The sequence below is a fragment of the Pinus tabuliformis genome, chromosome 3_2, assembly GCF_031772625.1.
Source record: "Pinus tabuliformis cultivar Carrire ecotype Pingquan chromosome 3_2, CPIR1, whole genome shotgun sequence".
Lineage (NCBI taxonomy): Eukaryota > Viridiplantae > Streptophyta > Pinopsida > Pinales > Pinaceae > Pinus > Pinus tabuliformis.
The window spans coordinates 945766985-945791027 of record NC_142302.1 but is presented as its reverse complement, the minus strand read 5'-3'; positions in this window follow the sequence as shown (position 1 = coordinate 945791027).

Here is a 24043-nt window from a genome sequence, read left to right as displayed (position 1 = left end):
AAATAGGGGAAGAAGAGCACGAAAGGCAGAAGTCACCTTCACCCAGCACTAAGGCAGAAACAAAGATAGAACAAGATGGCACAGAATCGTAGACGACATCCACCCAACTCAAGCTTCCGCGACTGTGAGAACAGGCAGTGCCACGAAAGAAAACCAAGGCATCCAAAATGTCCTTCGACCCAATCACCCTCACTAAAGGGGATTTGCATGAAATCAGAGAAATGGTGAGGGATGTCACTGCGGAGGCCCTCCAACAATTTGAAGAACATCAACAATTGGTATTGGGGGCTCTTCGAACAGAACTATAGGAGTTGTAGGTTCACACTCCACATGCTGGCACACTATTCACCAACCTCACGATCGACATTGCAGCTACTGAGGAGATGTTGTGCACAAGGGTGACCAACACGGTACTACTACCTGATGGGGCGCCCACTACAAAAAATGAGGCTGACAGGCCTAGGGTTAGTAGTCTAAAAGGGGTAGGATTGAACATGGCCGTGCTCCCTCAGGAGACACTCTACCTCTTACAGGATGGAGTCACCATGGAACTCAGGGCCTGTGAGAGTCGTGCTCTGTAGGTGATGAGCAAGTAGTGCATCAACATTGAACAGTTAGGCCTACAACGTAATGGGACGGTGGAGCAAAACAAGAAGATAATGTAGGTTGTGAAGGAAGCCTACCAGATGGTCCTGGAGTTGGACATTCAGGTAGAAGAACCGGTGGATGCATGCGTCCACAAATTGGCCACAGGTGCGCGTGACACTCCAACAGAGATGGCCAAGGTTCAGTTGGAGTTGAACTTGCAAATCACAGAATTGTAGTTGAAGGCTCAACCTTCAACTCCACCGAAGATCAAGGAACATCATACCACCGCTCTTACAGCAGTAACAACGACAATTGACATTGTAGTGGTAGACTACATGTAGCTATTCGAATAGTCATTCGAGGTCCTAACCACCCTACAAGAGGACCTGAATGTAGATAGCCTAGAGATAGAGGCACACGAGCTACAACAGAAGTATGAAGAAGTAAAAGGGACTGCACAGATGGTTGCCCTTACACAGAGGCTTGCATGGATGCAAGAGGAAAAGAAGCTCAAGGAACAGTGGATGCTACTCGGCATAAGGAAGTAGTCTTAAAAGCACGCCTACAGACATGGATTTATCAGGCTTACATGATGAAAACCTCCATTGAAGGGAAGCTCACGAAAGTGTAAGTAGCTCAACAGAATATTCAGAGCAGTAGTTCAGCGGTAATCATTGAATAACGCATGGGAGAATTCCAGCAGGCAGCCGCTCAGTGTGCTGTCGATGTAGCAGTGATCAAAATAGCGCTGGGAGGTCTTCATGCTAAGATCTCTGCACCTGCAGAGTGACTCGAGGGCGAGTCACGAAGTTTGTGTTGGGGGCCTGTTGGGTGCGGGATCCCCCAAGGGCAGTTTTGGGGCTTAAAGCCTAGACTTTGGTCCAATTTTGTAATCCAAATGTAAATACTCCGCATTTTGTGGTCATGGAGTTGTTAAAAAGTCATAAGGTTGTCTGCCCTTATTTTGATAATGTAATATCAGTTGTAAAAGATCTACCCATGGTCCGCGGACCATGGGATTGTATAAATGGAGATAAACTCTAAGTAGATAGAGATCAATTAATGAACGAAAAAAGAATTAATGATGGAATGATGTATGAGAGATAGCTATGAGTAGAAGTCTAAGTTTTGGGTCGTAGCGTAGGTAGAGGCTCTGCAGTTGAGTGCGCAAAGGCCTAGAAGTCCGCAGCTGAGGGCGTGGACCTCTGCAACTGAGTGCGTAGGGCGAGTCGAGTCTGTAAGCATCTGGAATTATCAATAAAGAGAATTATTCTATAATTTCTGCGTCTTTATTTCTTGTTTATTCATCTGTTATATTGGGTATGAATTTCACTTCTAATGCTTATTTGATGCACAAATGTGTATAACTGTATTGGTTAAGCGAACACAAGTAAGAACACTTTTTTATGCAAAGCTAACTAAGATATGTTAATAAGATAAGTATGATACTTAGCGTAGTTTGGGAAATATCACAGTTCACTTCCCTAGCAACGCGAAAGCATATCAGCGCCTGGTTAGGGCTGCGTGGAAGTCGATTGTAACATTTTGAAAAGGTACTGAAGGGTAGAAGAGAGGGATAAGAAACCTGCGAGAAGGCAGGTACAGTTGGAATAAACAGACATCACATCCATCTCAAGGGTGCGGAAACTTGGTTCTTGCATCCCCCCATACTACTTCGGATGAGTCTTCAGTTCGTGCTCCTTAGGATGATGCTGAAAGGGCCAATAGTGTAGGGATTTGTTTGGCTAACTAACGTTGAACCTGGGTCAGGCCCCCACAAGCCAACACATTCATAAATTTTGGCATGAAAATCAAATAGATTAAGTAGCACACAATTGGGCATTTCGAAGAAACTTTGTATACAAAGAAAACATAGTTATACAAAGGCTAACTACATGCAATGTCTTATGAAACATGACACTAATGGGCCATGAATAGGCCCCAATGTTATGATTGTCTCATCAATAAGATAATGTAACTTATACTTGCAAAATAGAAACCAATGAAGGAACCTCCCACTTAACTCAATCAATAATCTCATTAAAGCGTTGGGTTAGATTTCATAAGAAGTCATCAAATACTCCATTAACTTAGGTATACAAAGGGTAGCTATATGCAATGTCTTATGAAACATGACACTAATGAGCCATGAATAGGCCCCAATGCTATGATTGTCTCATCAATGAGACAATGTAACTCATACTTGCAAAATAAAAACCAATGAAGGAAGCTCCCACTTAACTCGATCAATAATCTCATTAAACCCTTAAGATAGATTTTCATAAAAAGTCATTAAATACTCCTTTTCTTTATAAAATTGAGCTCTTGATTCTAGACTTGCTTTCCCTTTTCTCTCCATCATTAAACTCATTTTCATTTTTGAGATCTTTCATAGTCCTAAAAAATTATGAATATGGAGTGGAAATATTCACTTCGAGGAAGAAGAAGAAGTCTTGAAACTAGCACATGAGATTCTCTATCAAATAAGATGGAATGGATAAGTTTAGTGACGATTTTGTGTCCACGTCATCTCAACTCAAAATAGTATGATAATGATTCCATAACGGAAGAGAGTCAAATGGACCCTAATTAGTACCCAAGATTGGCCTTCTAACATTGCATGGTTAATGGAGCTATTGGAAGGAAATGAAAGATACTCCAACTTAATCTAAATAGATATAAAATAAGTTCCATGGCATATTTTGTGTTTTTTTCTGATTGTTTTTTCACATAAGGTTTGATATTATTGCATCAATCTTTCATTATTGTTCTCGTAAGCAGATGTTAAGTTGTATTAGCTTCCCATTTGTATTTAATATCATAACAAGACCTAAGTTTGCATATTTTTATCTTCTGCCATTATTAATGGAAGGCCTTAGGTCTTTCATTCATGCAAGCTCAAGTAGTTTAATGGGAAGATGATTGTAGGTTGCTACTACGTGAATTAAAATTTGAGTAAATAAAGTTAAAAATGTAAAAGGTTCATGCTCTCTTCTTCCATCATGTTTCCTAAAAGCTTTCAAATGATTAAATCCAATTATTTTACTCCATTTTTCATCTCTCTTTTATTGGCAAATTATTTGATTATATAACATTATAAACATCCTTTTGTCTTTCAATCTTATCGAAAACATAAATGATTTCTTTGCATAATTCTGGGATGTTTGAAGAAAATATCATTAAGTAGTGCCACTTCTAATTTTCAAGCTTGTTTTTTTCAATAGACTCATACTATGAAGATTTGGACTCCTACTTTTAAGTGATTAGGGGTCAAAGACAACCCAAAATCAAGTGGTTAAGAGTCGAAGACCATCCAAATGCATTATTGGTAAGTTTATCAATAAGATTTTATGTGCAACACAAGGAATAAATAATAAATACTACTAGGTATTCAAGTTAAAACAAAATTTTATTATAGAAAGTTATTTTTTTATAATCACAATAGGCCATTATTATGAGACGAGCAAAGTTTGTAATAGACTCCATTTTTATTCATTTCATTATTTTTTAATTTAAGTTTATTTTTCTAGAAACCATGTTTTCTACCTACCTTTCACATGTATGCATTGATTAATTATAAGTTTGACCAATCATGTTTGACACATGGTTAAGTATCATCGAATTGTATGCTACCTTTCTTTTGCAAATGGATGTTATATTATTCATTAGTGACATGTTGATACTACCTTGTCATACAAATAGATATAATATTCTACATCATTGACATGTTTTCATTATCTAACCTTTAATTAGCCATATAGATGGATGAGACTTTTCACATTGTGCATACATGTTGAATTAGGGCTTATTTGGATGTTTAATCATAATACATCACATGGCTTCATCATTGAATTATACTAACCAAGATCGTTTTTGGGGAAAATCCCTTCCACCTCTTTTCACCAACCATACTATGGCTTGCAAAATGTTTTTTGTAAATTTAAGAGGAATTAGATAAACATAAAAGAAATATTATATCCATGAAATATATAGACTTTAAAAAAGATACATAAAAAGTAAATAATAACCACACTATAATTTTAATAGTAATAATAATAATAAAATATATTTTTTAAAACATATACAATTTATATTTTATTAGATGTTCCTTTTCTACTTTAAAGCATAGTAAAACAAGGGAAATAACTACATTGCAGCCTAGTCCCTAACTCTACCATTAATTAATTGATTAAAGATTGTGTAGAGTGTGGAGAAAACTTCGCCTAATGAAATCTCTCTGCACAAGACTCTCCACACAATGAAAATTGTCCACACAGTGAAAGCTCTCCATACAAATCCACATAAAATAGATAATTTGCATGTTTAATATTGATGATTCTTGATGTATTTTTGTTGATGATTAAAAAAGTATTTACATTTTTCTTTATGAAATATCTCTTCACAAAGCTCTCCACAAAATGAAATCTCTTCGCACAAATCTCTACCACTGATTAATTGATTAAAGGTTGTGTAATCCAAACAATGAAAGCTTTCCACACAAAACTCTCTGCACAATGTCCCTACTTATACTGCCAATTAATTGATTAAAGATTGTGTGGAGTGCGAAGAAAAATCCACACAATGAAATCCATCCACAAAGAACTCTCCACACAATGAAAGCTCTATGCACAAAGCTCTTTGCACAAATCCACATAAACTAGATAATTGGAGTGTTTAATGTTGATGATTCCCGATAATTTTTTGTTGACAATTAAAAAACTATTTACATTTTTCTTTATGAAATCTCTTTGCACAATGAAACCTTTTCGCACATGAAATCTCTTCACACAATGTCCCTGCCTCTACCGCCAATCAATTATGCACAATGAAATCTCTCCACACATAACTCTCCCCACAATAAAATCTCTCCATGCAAATACACGTAAAATAGATAATTGGAATGTTTAATGTTGATTATTCTCGATGTTTTTCGTTGACCATAAAAAACATATTTACGTTTTTCTTTATGGAATATTTCTACACAGAATTGTCCCCACAATAAAATATCTCCGCAAAATGATCTACCTCTAATTAATTTATTAAAGGTTGTGTACTCTGCACAATGAAAGTTTTCTGCATAATGAAAGCTCTTTGCATAGTGAAATCTCTCCGCATAGTGGAATCTCTTCATATGAAACTCTCCGCAAAATGAAAGCTCTCCATGCAAAGCTCTTTGCACAATGAAATATTTATGTATAGTGAAATATCTTCGCACAACACAAAATTAGCCAACAACGCTAATTAATTGATTAAAGTTTATGCGAAGTGCGGAGAAAAATCCTCACAATGAAATCGTATCCCAAGTGGCACTACATGATTTGCATGTCATTCGAGAAATCAATTGCGTGAAGCACTTTCTTGGTCAGCAAAACTTTAAACAATCAATTCCATGTCCTTAGCTAGAGCTACATGAATTTTCTAAATGATAGTTACCCATCGCCCTCTAATCTAAATGTTTCACCATGAATGTGGATAGATCTTGCGAAGGAGAGCTAATTTTGCATCTTGTTTAATGATTTCTCATTAATGATTCAATGATCACGTTGCATCCATCTACAATATTCCACGCATAATTTTCTAAATGATAACTTCCTTGTAGTCTAATTATTTCACCATAAACTTCCTGTGAAATGGCAATGCAAATTCAGAGTTAATTCCACATAACTTCCACACTCGGTAAAATAGTGTGTAGTGATGTTCTGCATTTTCACATGTTATTATATAATATTGGCAATATTTTAATATTAAATGATGCATTTCTCTATTATGGCAGAGAAAAGGGATGTGTAGAAAGAAATATATGTGACATAATCTTCGTTCACTATTTTTTACACTTTCATATATGTTATTAATCCGCACATAACAACATTCTAGAGTGAAGATTATTGAATGTTAAAAATTTAATCAAGGCTAATAATGAAATTGTTATGCCTCACATTAAAGAATTGTGTGATTTACATTCTATCATTAATAGCAAAGTTAGTAAATGATAACTAGAATACACACAATAAGAACAAAGTCCATAATTCATGCAGTTTGGACAAATAACAGTACATGCTTTATTATATCCAATGTGATTTTGTCTAGGCATGGTTACATTGTCTAATTATGTGATTTTGACTAGATGTATTCGTTACAATCTCAACTTACTCTATACTTGAACTCGCTTAAGCTCTAAACATATAATGATTTTACGTTTACTCTGCTACAAATGCTTAATCACGATATTCACTTACCCAGTGAAGTTTTATTTCTCCGCATTTGGCATAAGGTTAATTTAACATTGTAAGAGAAATTATATTATGACTTATATCATAATTTAGATCATATTATGACTTATATAAATGTGATTATATTAAGATGTAGAACAAGAAACATTGATACATTGTGCGGAGTGCTTAAATATTATATGGATCTTTAGTAGAGTTGCTTGTTTCATTTCATATATGAAAAGGAACGGTGTATAGCAGATCCAAAGGAGGGGCATCGTATTATATGCCGGTTAGATAAATGCGCTAGAAATGCAAAGTGAAGGACCTGTAAGTGAAAACATATATGTGGAGAAAAGGGAGTGCGGAGAAGGAGACACATATATAACACAACTACGAAACAAGTTTCAAAGAACCAGAAGACTAGAGAACATTATTTTTTAGTGTGAAAACGAAGGGAATCGAAGAGACGATGCATATTCCATAGTTCTACAGATCATGCTGGATTTATTTTAGGTTGTGAAGTGTCTTTTTTTGTGCTTCTTCTATACAATATTACATATCAAAGAGTACATAGAAAACACCTCTTAGCAAAGTTATCATTGTCTATAATTGTCTTAATTGAAACAATTTTTTAATTGAAATAATTGTAAACACTAAACAGACTTAGATAATTAGGAATATAAGGGTTCTCAGCAATAATAATTGTCTTTGACACTCTTTGTTAACTAGTTCAATACCATGTTATACTATTTTTCTTCCATTCTCACTTTTTATGATATTTCAAATTAGCATCATGTACAGATCCAAAACTATTGTCAAATGTTCATTTTCATTTTAATCAATAACACAACATTAGATATAAAACAAAGTCTCAAAGCATATGTTCAAAAATATATAGAATACATTATCATAAAATTGATATAGACTCAGATTCAATAATGATAATTGTATCCATATTCAAATGGAAATCAACATAGCTATAATTCAAATATATATGAGATCATATTCAAAACATAGGCATAAAAAACAAACTTTCTCAACAAAATCAGAATTGTAATACTGAAAGATATTTCGTTGTACATAGAAAGGGTGTGCGAGAAACATAATTAATTAATTAATATGCATATGCATAATTAAATTGAGCTTTGATTGTGTGAAATGTGGGAGTGTGAAAGAAATATAATGAAAAGTTTCTTCGAACTTTTGTATTTTGCAAAATGAAATTTATTCAGTTGTAAATACATGGTGCTATCATTCTATTATTGAGAGATGTATGCCTAAGATCCAAAACTATTGTTAAATGTTCAATTTCGTTTTAACCAATAACATAACATTGGATATAATACAAAATCACAAATCATATGTTCGAAAACTTATAGAAAAAATTATCATAAAATTGATACGGAGTTAGATTCAGTAACACTTGTATCTAGATTCAAATGTCAATGAGCATATCCATAATTAAAATATATACGAGGTCATATTCAAATCATAGTCATAAAAAAAAATTGCTCAACAAAGTCAGAACTGTAGTATCAAGAAATCAAAATTCTTGATACAAAATCGTAAAAGTAAATGTGTTTGTTCCAACTGGAACTAGGATTGGGCTCCCGTGAACTGTAATACAAAAAAGTAATCTACAACAAAAAACAAGAATTTGTATATAGTAATTAGCTAAGGTCATCATAACATAATCAACATAGCTAAATTATCTAATATTAGTTAACAAAAAATCTAATGTTGAAGGATTTGACAACACTTACGAATGCAAAAGCATCCACTGTGACTATGTGATTTCTTCAAGAAATTTGTTCACTGTAGTGTTAATGAAATCTCTGTCAGGAGCAATGTAATTTCCACTTTGAAATTTTTATTGAATATCTCCTTTTCAATTTTTCTAGCTTCTTCTTGCATTTGTGCAGCTAAGACAGAGTTCTCGATATTGAATCTAACAAAATTAATTAGACATTTAGTAATTTATTCTATATTAAAATGAGTTATGCCATCAAACTCTGCCGCCATTGACTTCTTCAACTATTCCATTTCACCTTTTAGTGTGTCTCTTGAAATTGATCCATAATTGTGTATGCTGTGTGGGCTAGCTAGGCACTCTACAATTTTTGTTGTCATCAGATAGGCATCACCTCTTTTTCCGTTTAGCTTATCACATTCCAAAATGATTTCCTCACGTGTGTTGATTCTCTCTGACCATCCAAATTCCAATTTCTTTATTCGATTAGCATCTGGAAGTCCTTTTCTTTTCTCTATATTGGAGAGTAATGCAAGCCTCTAACTAAGAGTAACTAAATCATTGTTAATGAATTTCCTGTCTACCTTAAGATTATTATAAACCAAATTCACAAATGTCCTAATTTCCTATTACAAACGTGTTAAATCAAAAATTGCTTGCCATGCATGATGAATAGTTTCTAATATTTGGCATATGTTATTAATGATATATGATTTGACTGCATTAAGAAGATTGACAACTTTATTAGATCCTTGCAATGTTGTAGTTACAGAAATTGGCAATGATGGTGTCTGTATTGCTAGTGGATTCATTAACAGAGGACCCGATTTAGAGTGTCTTCTAGTTATTTTAATCTCTTTTTTAGTTTCAGATTTTTTGTAGTATTTTCATCAATAGAGTATAAAAGTGCGTGACTGGTAGATTGATGGAATAGCATGGGCCTATTCAATCCAATGCCAAATAGATCAATATCCATTTATTCTTCATCAATAATATCTTTATTTTGAACCTTTACCTTTTAAATTTTAAATTTTTTGGTTCCCTTGTCATATTTTTCATTTTGTAATGTGATAGGATGTTCATCGAAAATAATGACCTTTTATGCAATATGCTCCATTATTTGTTGGTTCTCTTCTAAACAAGAAGTGACACAGTCAGATGGTACACTGTTGTAATTTTCCACATCTATAGCTTCTTGAATGTATTCTCTATTTGTAGAACTTTTGGCTTTGGTTGTTTGAATTGTATGCGATTTGTTCGGAAATAATATTCGAAGAGACTCTTCATCATCTCAATGACCTGATAGATCACCATGAACTAGTTTTTCAATGGAAAAAGCTTTTCTCTTTCCTAGACTGGAGGATGAGGTTGCACCAGTACTAGCTGTGGAAGTTGGAGATTATTGTGTAGGATTTAGCCCTCTTTGCCTATGTTTTGCTTCCCTGTTAATATTGGTTTCCTGAATAAATTTTTCAGCATCCATTACTGGTATTTAATTTTTGACTCTTTGTATGTCTTGTAAATGATCTGATGTGTAAGCATACTTTGAATTAGATAAATATTAAAAAAAAAAAACTATTTTCTTGTACATTATGAGATGCGAAAATTGCATTGGTTCTTTGCTCAAATGCAGTTTAGGTTATTAGGGTAACACTTGACTAACTATAAAGCAATTTAATTTAAAATCAGAATAGCTTAGTCAATTATACAATCTATTTTGTGTCACTAAGAAAGAAAATAGAAAATGGATTTTGGAACATTTGTTGTAGTTCCTATGTTATAAGGTGTCAAAAGAGCCAACATAAATCCCTATATGTCTATGTAAAGAAAGAAATAAATTGGAGAGAAGGATGGGAAATAACTTAAGCAGTTGAGAAAATAAATTGCTGAATAATTTTGATTCCACCAAGTTGTGAGCCCACGAAAGTATTTGCTTCGCAAAATTTCAAGTACTTAATAACTACAACATTCATCAATTTGCTACTGCAAATGTTGTTGTTTCTTTTCTTTACCATTGACAGATTCAGATATTGCTAATAAGAAAATGAGCAGTGAAATTTCTCATATATATAAGTAAATTATTTTATTGTATGAGTGAAAATAACTTGTTTCATTGTCTGTTACTTATTTTCACTCCCAATCTCACTTAACTTCACAATTCTCCACTCCAATCCCAATTAATCATTGTTACTATTTCTTGTGTGGAAATTGCTACATATGACACTCAATAAATAGGAATTGAAAATATCAAAGCCAATGTTTACAAGAAGTAATGGAAATAAATCTAGATATTCCAAAAACATCCTGTCCACTTTCTCTGCGTTTTGCTCTTTCTTTAATATCATTGAAATATGTGTCATTAGAAACATAAATTTGTGATATCAAATAAGTATAAATTATTTGTGATTATGACAATTATCTTAGAAACTGTAAACAATGACAAATAAATATTATGCGCAGACGTGGTCAGCTACCTCTACCACGAATCGATATGGTGGTTGAGATGGCCTCCACCACTAGATCTATGTCGATTCGTTTTATTTTTTATATTAGAGTACAAATAATTTTACACATAATTTTTAAGATCATAGTACAAATCTAACTATCGTAACACGTTTTAGTTGGCTTCAAACACATTTTCCTGTGATTTCTGGCAAATGTTTTCGCCAACTAATGCTATTAATCATGAATTAATAGTTTATGATAATAGTTCTATGTTTAATGCATTCATCTATTTGTCTGAAATCAAATACTTTTAACGATGTAAACTTTGAAATGGGAACTATAAACTCAAAACGGGAACTCTGGCCAAAAAAACATCAAAAACAGTGCTAAAAATGAAAAGTGTGTATATTGGAACAATGGTTTTTTTTTTTTAGGGACAATTTTGAACATGTTTTAAAAATGCCAGTGAAAACGAAATTTTCGTGCAAAATACAGCTTGAAAACGAAAAAGTGATTATACTAGAACAATGATTTTTTTTTTTAGGGTCAATCTTCAAAATTTAAAAAAATTCTAGTAAAATGATCCAACAACATAAAAATGACTCATAAATTCTCATTTAACACCATATAGAAATCAAAAATTTTATTTCAAGATACGATGCATACATTAGTTAGATAAATTGTCTTAAACAATTATTCAAAATCACTCATATTTTCTTGCACACCATCAGAATTCACATCTTCAGATGAGTGACTGGAAGCTGACGAAGATGTTCCATATTTTTCTCTTTCATCAACTAGTGCCCCATCTGAGTCCACATGCATGCCCATCATTTCAGGTTTCAAAATTTTTCTAGATCTATGACTGGTTTCAGCAGACTCCCATCTCGACAATGTTCCTTCTGGTAACAACCTTTTCAGAATCTCTATCGTCTTGAAGTGAAGAGTTCGTCTCTTTGTTAAATTGAAGTCATAAACAAGTATGTCAACATACTCCAATTTCAATATGTCTGTGCGGCGACGATTTATATTCGTACCCTTTCTTTTTCTCTTTCCACCATTTTTTTTGTCAACTACCATCTCTGGCTTATACATACCATTGAATGGGTATGTATTTGTGGCATACCAAAGTACTTCAACACTTGTAACATCCTCATTTTCTGTAAAGACCTTTATAACTTTAGCAACCCATAATGGATAACCATTGGGATCTCCATCTGCTAGCACTGTGATCATGCAACCCTCCTTAATATCCTGTACTGAACCCCTGTAAAGGTCTTCCATGGCTTCATGTTGTGCACAAGATCTTCTGGAACCAATATACATCTCTCTTTCCTCCGCTTGTGAAGAATTAATAATACCTTGAGATTGTTGCTATTCAACAATGTTTATATCCTCATGTGCATTCGACACATTTTGTGGCCAAATAAATGGATTTTTCAAAGGTATATCTTCATTTGTTGTTGTTCAAATGACAACACTTTGATTATTGAAAAATGACTCCCACCAAACTGAATCAGCAATGTCAAAGTACTCATATGTATATCTAATACATTTTTTAATTTCTTCTAGGCAATCATAATAATTTATATCTCTATTTTGTCTGCGTGCATTATGAACTTCACCAATTGATTGTAATAACAATATTTTTGATGCAAATATTGGATGATCTGGAATGAACTTGAAAAATTGCAAACCTGATGATGGTGCCCATTCTGCAGTAGTTGAATACTTCTTGCCCCATATTAGTGGTTTCCCATCAATTTTCTTGATACGAAATTGATGTTGGAAGCTAATGTCATTAAGTTGTTCAATGCATTTCCCCTCACCATATGATCCCATAATAAACCTTTGCATGTCAACAGTTTCTTCCAACACATCAAAAGTAGGCTCTGACATGTATGATTTCTTAATACATTCAATTAATGATGGCAAGCTCCCAACTTCCTTCCTCCTCAATGTGACTGAAAAATGACTAAACATATTATCAATATGGTCATGAGTATGCCCAACAAGAAGGAAACCAAGCTTTACCTTTTGAAAAATTCTCAATTCAATAAGCATGTTTAGATATCCAAAAAAAACCTGCTTTTTGTTTTCACGGCAAGTGTTGTCCAATTGTAGATACAAAACTTCAGGAAGATTGCCAGACCAATGAGAAAGAACATCATGAATTATGGTTATGGTCATATGTGAATCATTATGAATATTTGGAGCTATGAAGTACACCTTTGGCAACAATTTCCCATTGAAGACCATACAATCAACCAAGTGATACTGAATAAAATTTTCCTCCTGTAAATTTTTGGGTGTGCGAACAAAATGTGATAAGAGTGTTTTCTTCTGGTCCATACCATCAATTATCAAACCCAAATATCTATTCGGATTATCATAACACTTCTTTTGATGCTTGTACAACTTTTTCCTTTCATTTGTTTGTTGTTCGTGATGCTCCTGAAGTTCTTTGACAATTGAATCTACACAACATAAAAGAAAGCCATTAAGAAATATGTTCTTATACTTGATGAATATGCAATTTTAAAAGTTAAAGTTATGAATGCTTACCTCTTTCTGACCCTTCAAATTTGTCCCTTTTTTATTTAAGAGAAGCACATGTACTGCAAATCCCCATCCTTGTCTTCTTAGGAATACGGACATTGTTGAATTCTTTCTTCCATACCTTCACAAAATATTGATATGTAATAAACCGGCCATGTCCCTCAGCACCTTCTGCATATTCTTTGTATAAGTTGTAGATTTCTCGTCTTGAAAAATTATCTGGAATATGTATTGTCTCTCTATTTGGCATACACTCTCCATGCTTTGAAAAGAAATCTTTCATCCATGACATTGTAGTATTTGATAATGGCCCAAACTATCTTTTATGACGTACTTCAGAATAAAATGTGGGATCCTTTTCCAATTTTTTTGGAATTCTCAAGAGACGAAAATTCCCAATCGAATGAAACATTTTGAAAGCTTTTCTACAAATAAATAAAGTCCTAATATGATAATCATAACTTGACAATGTAGATTGCATGCACCCAACTAAATATGAATTTTGCATGCTTTTATTCATTGACAAATATCTCTTCCTGCTCTCTAATGCAAAATTGAAATCCATATGTTTCAAGCAATCTTTTTGGCAACATTCACTTGAAATGAGTGCGCTGATAGAACTGCTTCTAGTAAGATATTTTGCTCTACCCCTTGTATAACTAGAACATCTTGCATTGATACGAAAAGGTTTTCTCCTACTCCTCGATATAATATTTTTTGGCAACATCTCCATCATTGGATCATAATTTGTAAAAGGATTTTCCTCATCATTAAGAGGAATGTTATCCACACTATGATCAGCTGTGCTTTTCAAATACTGACTTGGAGGATATTCTTCATCTTCCCCTTCTTCAATGCTACTGTCATAGTCCTTAGAATGCGGACTCAATGGAAAATTTGACTCGATGTTTATTGGATATTCTTCTTCGTGCATTTTCAACGCTGATCTCATAGTCCATAGAATTAGGACTAAGTGCATCATCCTGTCCTTCTTCATTGCTACGTTTATACTCATTAGAATTAGGACTAAGTGCATCATCCTGTCCTTCATCACTGCTGCTCTCATAGTCCTTAGAATTAGGACTAAGAGGACATTGTGACACTCCATTCTTTTGAAATTCATCATCACGCTCTTCATCACTATTTCTCTCATAGTCCTTAGAATTAGGACTAAGTGGACACCGTGGCACTCCATTCTTTTGAAATTCATCATCCCGCTCTTCATCACTGTTGTTGTCATAGTCCTTAGAATTAGGACTAACTAGACACCATGACAGTCCATACTTTTGAAATTCATCATCCCACTCTTCATCAAAGCTGCTCTCATAGTCCTTAGAATTAGGACTAATTGGACACCGTGACACTCCATACTTTTGAAATTCATCATCATGCTCTTCATCACTGCTGCTCTCATAGTCCTTAGAATTAGGACTAAGTGGCCACTTTGACACTCCATTCTTTTCAAATTCGTTATCACGCTCTTCATCACTGCTGCTCTCATTGTCCTTAGAATTAGGACTAAGTGGACACCGTGACAATCCATTATTTTGAAATTTGTCATCATGCTCTTCAACACTGTTGCTCTCATAGTCCTTAAAATTAGGACTAAGTGGACACCATGACACTCCATTATTTTGAACTTCACCATCATGCTCTTCATCATTGTTGCTCTCATAGTCCTCAGAATTAGGACTAAGTGGACACCGTGACACTCCCTTCTTTTGAAATTTGTCATCAAGCTCATCATCACTGCTGCTTTCATAGTCCTTCAAATTCGGACTAAGTGGAATCTGTGACTCTTTATTTATTTGAAATTCTCCATCCCCTCTTTCATCAGTGCTGCTCTCATAGTCCTTAGGATCAGGATTAAGTGGAAGAATTGACTTTCTATTCATAGTGGAAGAATTCCCACTATATTCATCCATATGAATAGAGTTGTTACGCGATAAAGATGTTGATGCTGTATAAATCAAAACTTCACTATCAGGACAATCCATTCCTTTCAAATAGAAGATGTTGAATGATACAAATGAAGAGTCTCCTAAAGATATTATATAGCTTAGAGAATGAAATTTTCCCTCCAAAAATTTCCCCCCCAAAAAATTTCGCGAAAATATTTTCCTTCTAAAAGTTTGTGAGATTTATTTCTCTTCATTATTTTATTCTACAATTTAATGAAAAATGTAAACTAATTTTTTTTTATGAAATAAATCATTAAAGTTAAAATTGTAAACTACAACTTCTACCTAAATTATTTTAATAGTCAAAGTATATAATATTTATTAAACAATTGAATGTTTTTTTTTTAATTTTTATAATACATTTTGAAACAAATTAATCCTACATTCACCCCGCTATAAAACAATTCCATAATATTCACTTTATCATATTTTCCTTCATCGCCATAAAAAAATTAACAAGTTAAATTTTTTAAAACTAATTAATCCCGCATTCACCGTACGGTAAAACATCTCCGTAATTTCACCTATATACTAAATTCCATTATCACTATTACTCACATTACATCAATTTTTTCTGAGGTTCATTGAAAGACTTGGAGCGAATTTGTGGAGTAGCTACATTGCTATCAACAAAATATTCAACGAAGAATTCTTGCAATTGAAAGGTCAGTTAAATTTTTTTCTTTGAAAATTCTCATATTAAATTAGTTTAATGAAGTAGATTTTTTTTAAAGATTAATACCTTTTGTCAGCCAAATTAACCAATACTTTTGTTGTGAGCATGGTGGGCCTAGCAAAGTTGGGCACCTCCGCACACCCTACCGCCCCCCTCCCCAAACTCCCCCACCTTGTCCCCCCACCTCTCCCACTGCTACCCCCTACGCCTTGCCCCCCTCCCGCCCCTCCGACCCACCGCACCGCACCCCGCAGTCGGCTGGCCACCCCACCCCACCGTTACCCCCCTTCCACCCCTTCCCCTATCCCCTTCCCACCCTACCCCTACCCTTACCCCCCTTCACCCCACGACCTCCCCTACCCACCTTCCCGCCCACCTCCCCCTCCCCCTTCCCCCTGCCCCCCATCCCACACCACCCCTTCCCCCGTAACCCCCCATGCCCCCCCCTTACCCCCCTTTCCCCCCAAGCCCCCCCCCTACCCCCCTTCCCCCCCACGGCCCTCCATCCCACCCCACCCCTTCCCCCCCTACCCCCTACTCCCCACGCCCCCACCACACCCCTTACCCCCCTACAACCTACCCCCCACGTCCCCCCCACCCCCTGCCCCCAGCTCCCATTCCACCCTATCCTCTTACCCCCCACGCCCCCCTATTGCCCTTCGCCCCCTCCCCACCCCCGAACACCCTACCCCTTGCCCCCCAACCCCGATTCCACCCCACCCTTACCCCCCCCCCCCACTCGCCCCCCCTCTCCCTCGGCCACCCCTCCCCTCTGCCCTCCCCCACCCCACCCTTACCCCCCCCCCCCCCCACTCGCCCCCCATCTCCCTCGACCACCCCTCCCCTCTGCCCTCCCCCACCCCACCCCACTGTCCGCCCCCCCTTCCCCCACCCCAACCCTCTCTCGCTCACCCCTACCCCCGTCGTCCGCCCCCTCCTCGCGCCACCTTGGCTGCTAGCCTACCCGCTCGGGTGGCCGTCCAATTTAGGGAATCGGACGGCCACCTGGGCAGGCGGGCGGGTCACCGGGGTGGCATGGGGTGGGGCAGCTAAGAATCGGATGGCCACCCCGAGCGGGCAGGCGGGCCGTTGGGGTGGCATGGGGTGGGCAGTCGTGCCCCACCCCACACCACCCTAGCAGCCCACCCGCCTGCCTAGGTGGCCATCTAATTCCGGGAATTGGACGACCACCCGGGCGGGTGGGCCGCCAGGGTGGCGCGGGGTGGGGTGCTGCCGCCCACCTCGCGCCACCTCGGTAGCCCACCCGCCTGCCTGGGGTGGCCGTCCGATTTCGGGAATTGGACGGCCACACCAGGCAAGCGGGCGGGCTGCCGGGGTGGCGTAGGGTGGGCGGGGGTAGGGGTGGGCGAGGGAGGGGGGGGTGGGCGGGGGTAGTGGTGGGTGAGGGAAGGGGGGGTGGGCGGGGGTAGGGGTGGCTGAGGGGGGGGGGGGGGGCAGGTGGGGTGGGGTGGGGTGGGGTGCGGGGGTAGGGGTGTGCGAGGGAGGGGGGAGAGGGCGGGGGAGGAGGCGTGAGGGAGGGGGTAGGGGTGGATGGTTGGGTAGGGTGGGGGAAGGGGGGGCATGGTTGGGTAGGGTGGGGGAAGGGGGGGCATGGTGGGTAGGGGTGGGGTGGGAGGGGTGTTGGGGGGTGAGGGGTAGTGGGTTGGGGGGGTAAGCGGGGGCGTGGGGGGGAAGGGGGTGGGGGGTAGGGTACGGGTGGGCTAGAGTGGCCGTCTGATTGCAGGGTGAGGTGGGTCAGTTTGGGGGGGAAGGGGGGAGCTGGGATGGGGGCGGGGGGAGTAGGGGGTTGGGGGGGAAAGGGGGGGAGGCATGGGGGGGTAGGGGGGGGGTGGGTGCGGGGTAGGGGGAAGGGGTGGAAGGGGGGTAAGTGTTGGGTGGGGTGGGTTGGTTGTGGAGGGCGGGGGGTGGGGAAGGGGGGGTTGAGTGGCGGGTGTGGGGGGGAAGGGGGGTAGGGGGGGAGCGTGGGGGGTAGGGGGAAGGGGGGTAAGGGTGGGGTGGGGTGGCCATCTAATTGAGGGTGGGGTGGGTCGGTTTGGAGGAGGGGAAGGCGGGGTGGGGCAGGGGGGAGAGGGGTGTTGGGGTGGAGGGTAGGGGGAGGGCGTGGGGGGTAGGGGGAAGGGGTGGAAGGTGGGTAAGGGTGGGGTGGGGTGGCTCGGTTGGGGGGAGAAGGGGGATAGTGGGGGGGGGAAGGGGGGTACGGGGGGTGGGGCGTGGGGAGGTAGGGGGTAGGGGTGGGGTGGGATGGGGGTTGGGGGGCGGAGGGTGGGGGGGGGTGTGGGGGATAGGGGGAAGGGGGGGTAAGGGTGGGGTGGGGTGGCCATCCGATTGCGGGGTGGAGTAGGGTGGCATGGGTCGGTTGTGGGAGAAGGGGGGTAGGGAGGAGGGCATTGGGGGAAGTGGGGTAGGGAGTGGGGAAATCGCCTACCACTCCGCGGATGGACGGGGTGGTGTCGGTGGGCTTCTGCCTTTTCTTAGTGTTAATATTCTTTTAATTTCAATTATCTGATTATACAAATTAAAAATTTATGATATATTTTCATTGTGGATTTAAGTTAATATGTTTTCGTTATTTACTGATTTATGTGTTTCTATTTTTCAGGAAAATGGCATCAAAGAAGATTTTTGTGAATCTTTCTGGACCAAAGACTCTTAAAGGTGCATCTTCAAAAAACATTGGTGAACGAGCTCCACTTGAGCTCATGGCTACAAATCTTTCAAGTGCCTCAAATGATAAGAAGATAATTCCAGATTGGAAGAATTCAAAAGAGGTGAAATTCCCATCAAGAATCTGGTATGTCAAAGAAAGAGAAAGCCAAAATGCGAATATATATCTATATATTAATATACTGAATGATAATGGAATTTTTGTGCTGATGGGAAGAGTCATATATATGTGTTCGGTACCGGACACTGAAGTTGTTTACATACTTATAAAAGCTCCCAAGTCACATGAAAGGATTAAATATTGACTATCATATTCATTGTATGACACGAGAGAGGCATCTACAAAGTTGTGTAAACAAATCGTAAATGAGATGAAACAAAACATCGTAAGTATTGTTATTTATATTTATATTTTTCTTTCTTGGAAGTGTCTCGCCATATTTTTTTTAACTTTGTTTTTATTGACATATGATATTTTGTTGGGCATAATTTTGTTGAAAGTTGATCAATTAGGTTGGGAGGCATTCATTTCATAGAGCATGATATCATGAAAGTTGTCAGCAGTTTTTATTCAGTGTCAGAAGAAGATATGGAAAACAAGAAAAATGTAGTAGTTGATGATGCTACAAAACTACATCCAAAGGATCAGAAAAAAGGCCTTTAGTGGATAAATCTAGCAAGGGTAGACAAGTTACTTTTGAGGACGATGAAGTTGAAACTGACAGTGAAACATATGTTTCCGTTACTGAAGATGACATTGGAATTGAGAAGAGCTGTAAAAGACCAAAAGTAACAATGCCCAAGAATAAATCTGTTGAGAATTTTATGAAGAAGAAAAGTAAAGTTGAAGATTTTGAAGTAGTCATTATCAGCAGTCAAGAACCTAGTGAAACTTCAAAAGAAAGCAGAGAAATCGTTACACTAGGAATTAATTTAGAGGATGGCATTATCAAAACAAAACAAAATGCCATTTGACAGAATTTGACAAAGAGAAACTTAATTGATGGTGGTCGTAAATTTCAGCTTAATGTCAGACAAACCTATAAGACAAGTGAAGGACAATGTCAATATCAAGTCAGAAAGCCACACCATCTGCATGTTCACAACTTGAAGACATTGATGAGGTACAATCCATATGCTTATATGATTAATTATGTGCTTCTTGTTGATCCAGTTCAAGTTCCCAACAAAGAAGTATTTGATAAGTCAAAATGTTTTAAATACAACTATTATGTGCTTGGGGGAAACCATTCTGTAGAAGCTCAAAGACAATTGATGGAGGAATATCCCAATAACCCACGTTTTGAAACAATGAAATGTATCATTTATGCTATTTTATTGGATATAGAAGCAAAGTTAGTGGCATGGGATCATAATTCGGATAATGAATATAGGATGTCTATGACTTTCATCCAAAGGGTTAGATTTATTCATAGTGAATTTCAAGAAAAATGTTGTGGGGATAGGATAAATGTTACTGCAGATTTCCGAAGGGAATGTTGTATGGAAATAGGCTATCAAGTTGAAAAGAAACCCAATTCAAAAGGTGGAAAAAGCAACCTTCCTAGTGATATATTTAGAGGTGTTGATAAAATTTTCCAATTGGCATTTAGAACTGGAGATGTTTGGAAGTTGATTGATGAGATTTTTAGCATGTGGGAAAACATTGGCATTAAAAACTAGAAGGTCAAAATGTCTAAGCCATTGATATGTGGCAGCAGTAAATCAGCTACTAAATTGAAGTAGCTTCCAGAAGATATGACTATCACACCTTCGAGAGCAATGCAAGGAGTGAAAGATGAAAAAATTGTCAAAACAATATTATCTTGTGTGAAGTCAGGGGAATTATCATTGGAGGAAATGTCTGAGGAATTTCAAAAGTAAGTTTGTTGAAGTATTTTTATTTATTTCTAGATTATAATTTTCTTTTAAATAAAACATGTTGTTCTTGGTAGTATTTGTTATACAGGTTGGAAATAATACTGAGAGGGGGGGTGAATCAGTATTATCAAGTCAATTATTTTTCATTTCACACCCAGATCATATACGCTACTTCAGTTAGTTAAAACCGCGTATATACGCAACTTCAGATAAGGAAACCAACATATACCATGCAGACTTATAATTCAATTTATTCTACAGATGTTGATCATTAATCTGTGCATCAGAACCATATAAACAGTAACTAGGAACAGTAAAACAAAGCAGAAGACAATCACACACAAGAACACAAGATATAAGGTGGAAACCCAATGTGGGTGAAAACAACTTGCTGCAATTCGTCTCTATCTTTTTTTAATTAGAAACTTCATTTTACAATGTTTCTGTACTGGTGCAGACTTATACCAGTACGTAGGCTTCTACCTGTAGAAGGCTACAACCTTCTCTCATTCTCCAGCCTCTCCTGGAAGGGAGCTACAACCCCATTAGCTCTTATACTAGTTTAGGTACTAGTACGTAGGTGCTGACCTATAGAAGGCTACAACCTTCACTTTCTTCCAGGGACCTCGTTTCATAAATTTTCATACTAGATCCATGAATAACACCAGTCAAACATCAAGAATTTCTGCATCAAACAATCTCCTTTTCACCAATCAAAACTGAATCAAATGGACACTTCTCTGACAGCTGTACAGTAACAGTAACCATACACTAATTCTGAACCCAGACCACTGCAGTAATCAACAGAAGCAGCTAGAACATAATTTAAGAGACGTACACTACTTCAATATTCAGAAACCTGCGTGTATACGCTTCTGTGTTAAGACCAACTTGCATATACACACTTTTGACTTACAGAAACAACGTGTATATGCGCCTTCGCTACACTGAACTTGCATACAGATCTATAAAGATAATTCACTCCTTCAAATATTCAGAAATTATTTAACCCATATTATCAGATTTATAGATCAAGTGTGTGCCACATATAACAGATCAAAAATCATACAAAGATACTATTATTCAAGCCTTAAGATTTTGACCCATCAATACAACTTATCCTTTTCCTTGCGCTTAGGTTCCTCCTTCGTTCAGATCCAGCTCTGCACCATAACCCCAATTACCAGTATTCCAGATCTAGCACTTTATCAAATATTCAATAATTCAGATCGTGACCTTGCCTAATGATCTCCTTCTTCTTTATAGTCTTAGGCATTTCACAATACCACGGCCCAAAACGATAACAAATCAATACCATGGACCCAATACTTGGGATCAACACATCTGACGAGATAGCATGGTCCAAAACCATAGGTTCAAATACCAAGGACTAAATACCACAAACCAAAAATAAGTTCTCCCACATGTACACGCTTTTCCTTGCGTGAAAGTGTGTGTATACGCATACGCGTCTTTGGAACATCTAACCCGCGTGTATACGCGGCTTCGTCAAGGTGAACCTATGTATATATCTTTTTCCTTCATTTTGAGACCCTGAACTGTGATCTGTCACCAGAGTGAGTTGTCATCAGGGACAACACCTATGCCATAGCACCATACCTGTGTCATAATGCCAACAATCTCCCCCTTTGGACTTGATGGCAACCCCAAGATCCTCAAAGTCATTCTCCCCCTTTGTCATCAACGGCAAAGGGTTATGCTAGTACATGTTGAAATCTTTGCTCTGCTGTGCGGACCATGCTCCCCCTGACTGTAGGCAAGATCTGCAAAAAGATGTTCTTCAAGAAGAACCATGACTTATACATCATAACTGACCTTCCTATCATCAAAGACTCTATACATACATCTATCACCCAACCAAGTGGGGATACATCAGAAATTTACATATGATAACCAAGTACATTACATCATTCATCCCAGGCATAGTGGGGAACCAAAATAGGTCGTTACATGAACTTGATAAAAAAAAAGATATACATGGCATAGAGACGAAATATCTAGAGAAATACTATGAAAGTCACCAATAACTAATATCAGCAGCATCTGCCAATCACTATTCAGTTCAGCAACCATATTCTCCTTCTGTTCTCCCTCTGCACTTGTTCCTCCTGAACCCAACCACAGCTGTGTACTTAAACCAAGAGCTTCTAAGATAATGCCAACACCAATGCATTATTAGAATTTTATCTGCTCCCCTTGAACCTGTGCCAGAAGGTCTCTGTCAGACCCATATCAGACTCTTTTCAACCAGAGTCTGTCCCCACTGATTTCCTTCAAACCAACATATAGCGACTGTATTTGCATAAACCAGCATATGTACACGGATCCTCCTCATGAAACTCACGTAAAACCACTTTTCTCTGAAACAGACAGATTTCAATAGCAAGATGATGCATCAACTACTCCCAGCTTTTGTCTGAGATATTCAAAAGTTTCCCTGGGTAGTGGTTTGGTGAGAATATCAACAACTTGTTCCTTAGAGAGAACATACTCCAATTTGACCTTTTGTTCCAGCACTTGTTCCTGGAGAAAATGATACTTGATTGGTATGTGCTTAGTCTTTGAATGCATGACAGGATTCTTTGAGATACTGATAGCACTTGTATTATCACAAAAAATGGAGATAGGTGGAGTACAAGTGATTTGAAGATCTTGCAATGTTTGCATCATCCAAAGGAGTTGTGTGCAACAAGATGCAGCAGCTACATATTCTACTTCAGCTGTAGATAAAGCAATAGAGCTTTGTTTCTTGCTGAACCAAGATACTAATCTAGGACCCATGAAGAATGCACCACCACTAGTGCTTTTTCTGTCATCCACGCTTCCTGCCCAATCCGCATCTATATATGCATGAAGTGTGAGATCTATATCTCTAGGATACCATAAGCCATAGTTTTGAGTTCCTTGAAGATACTTGAAAATTCTCTTAACTGCCTGAAGATGAGTTTCCTTTGGATTTGCCTGAAACCTTCCAACTATTCCCACTGCATGCATAATGTCTGGTCGGGTACCTGTTAGATAGAGTAGACTACCAATCATGGATCTATAGGTTGGTTGATGTACTGCTGCCGAATCATCATTTTCACTGAGGCTGCATCCTGTCACCATAGGGGTACATATTGGTTTCGAATCCTCCATCCCATATTTCTTCAAGATCTGCTTGAGATACTTGGTTTGTGATAGAAAGATGCCATCTCTGTTTTGTTGGACTTGTAAACCAAGGAAATATGTGAGCTCACCAAGCATAGACATTTCAAACTCTTTC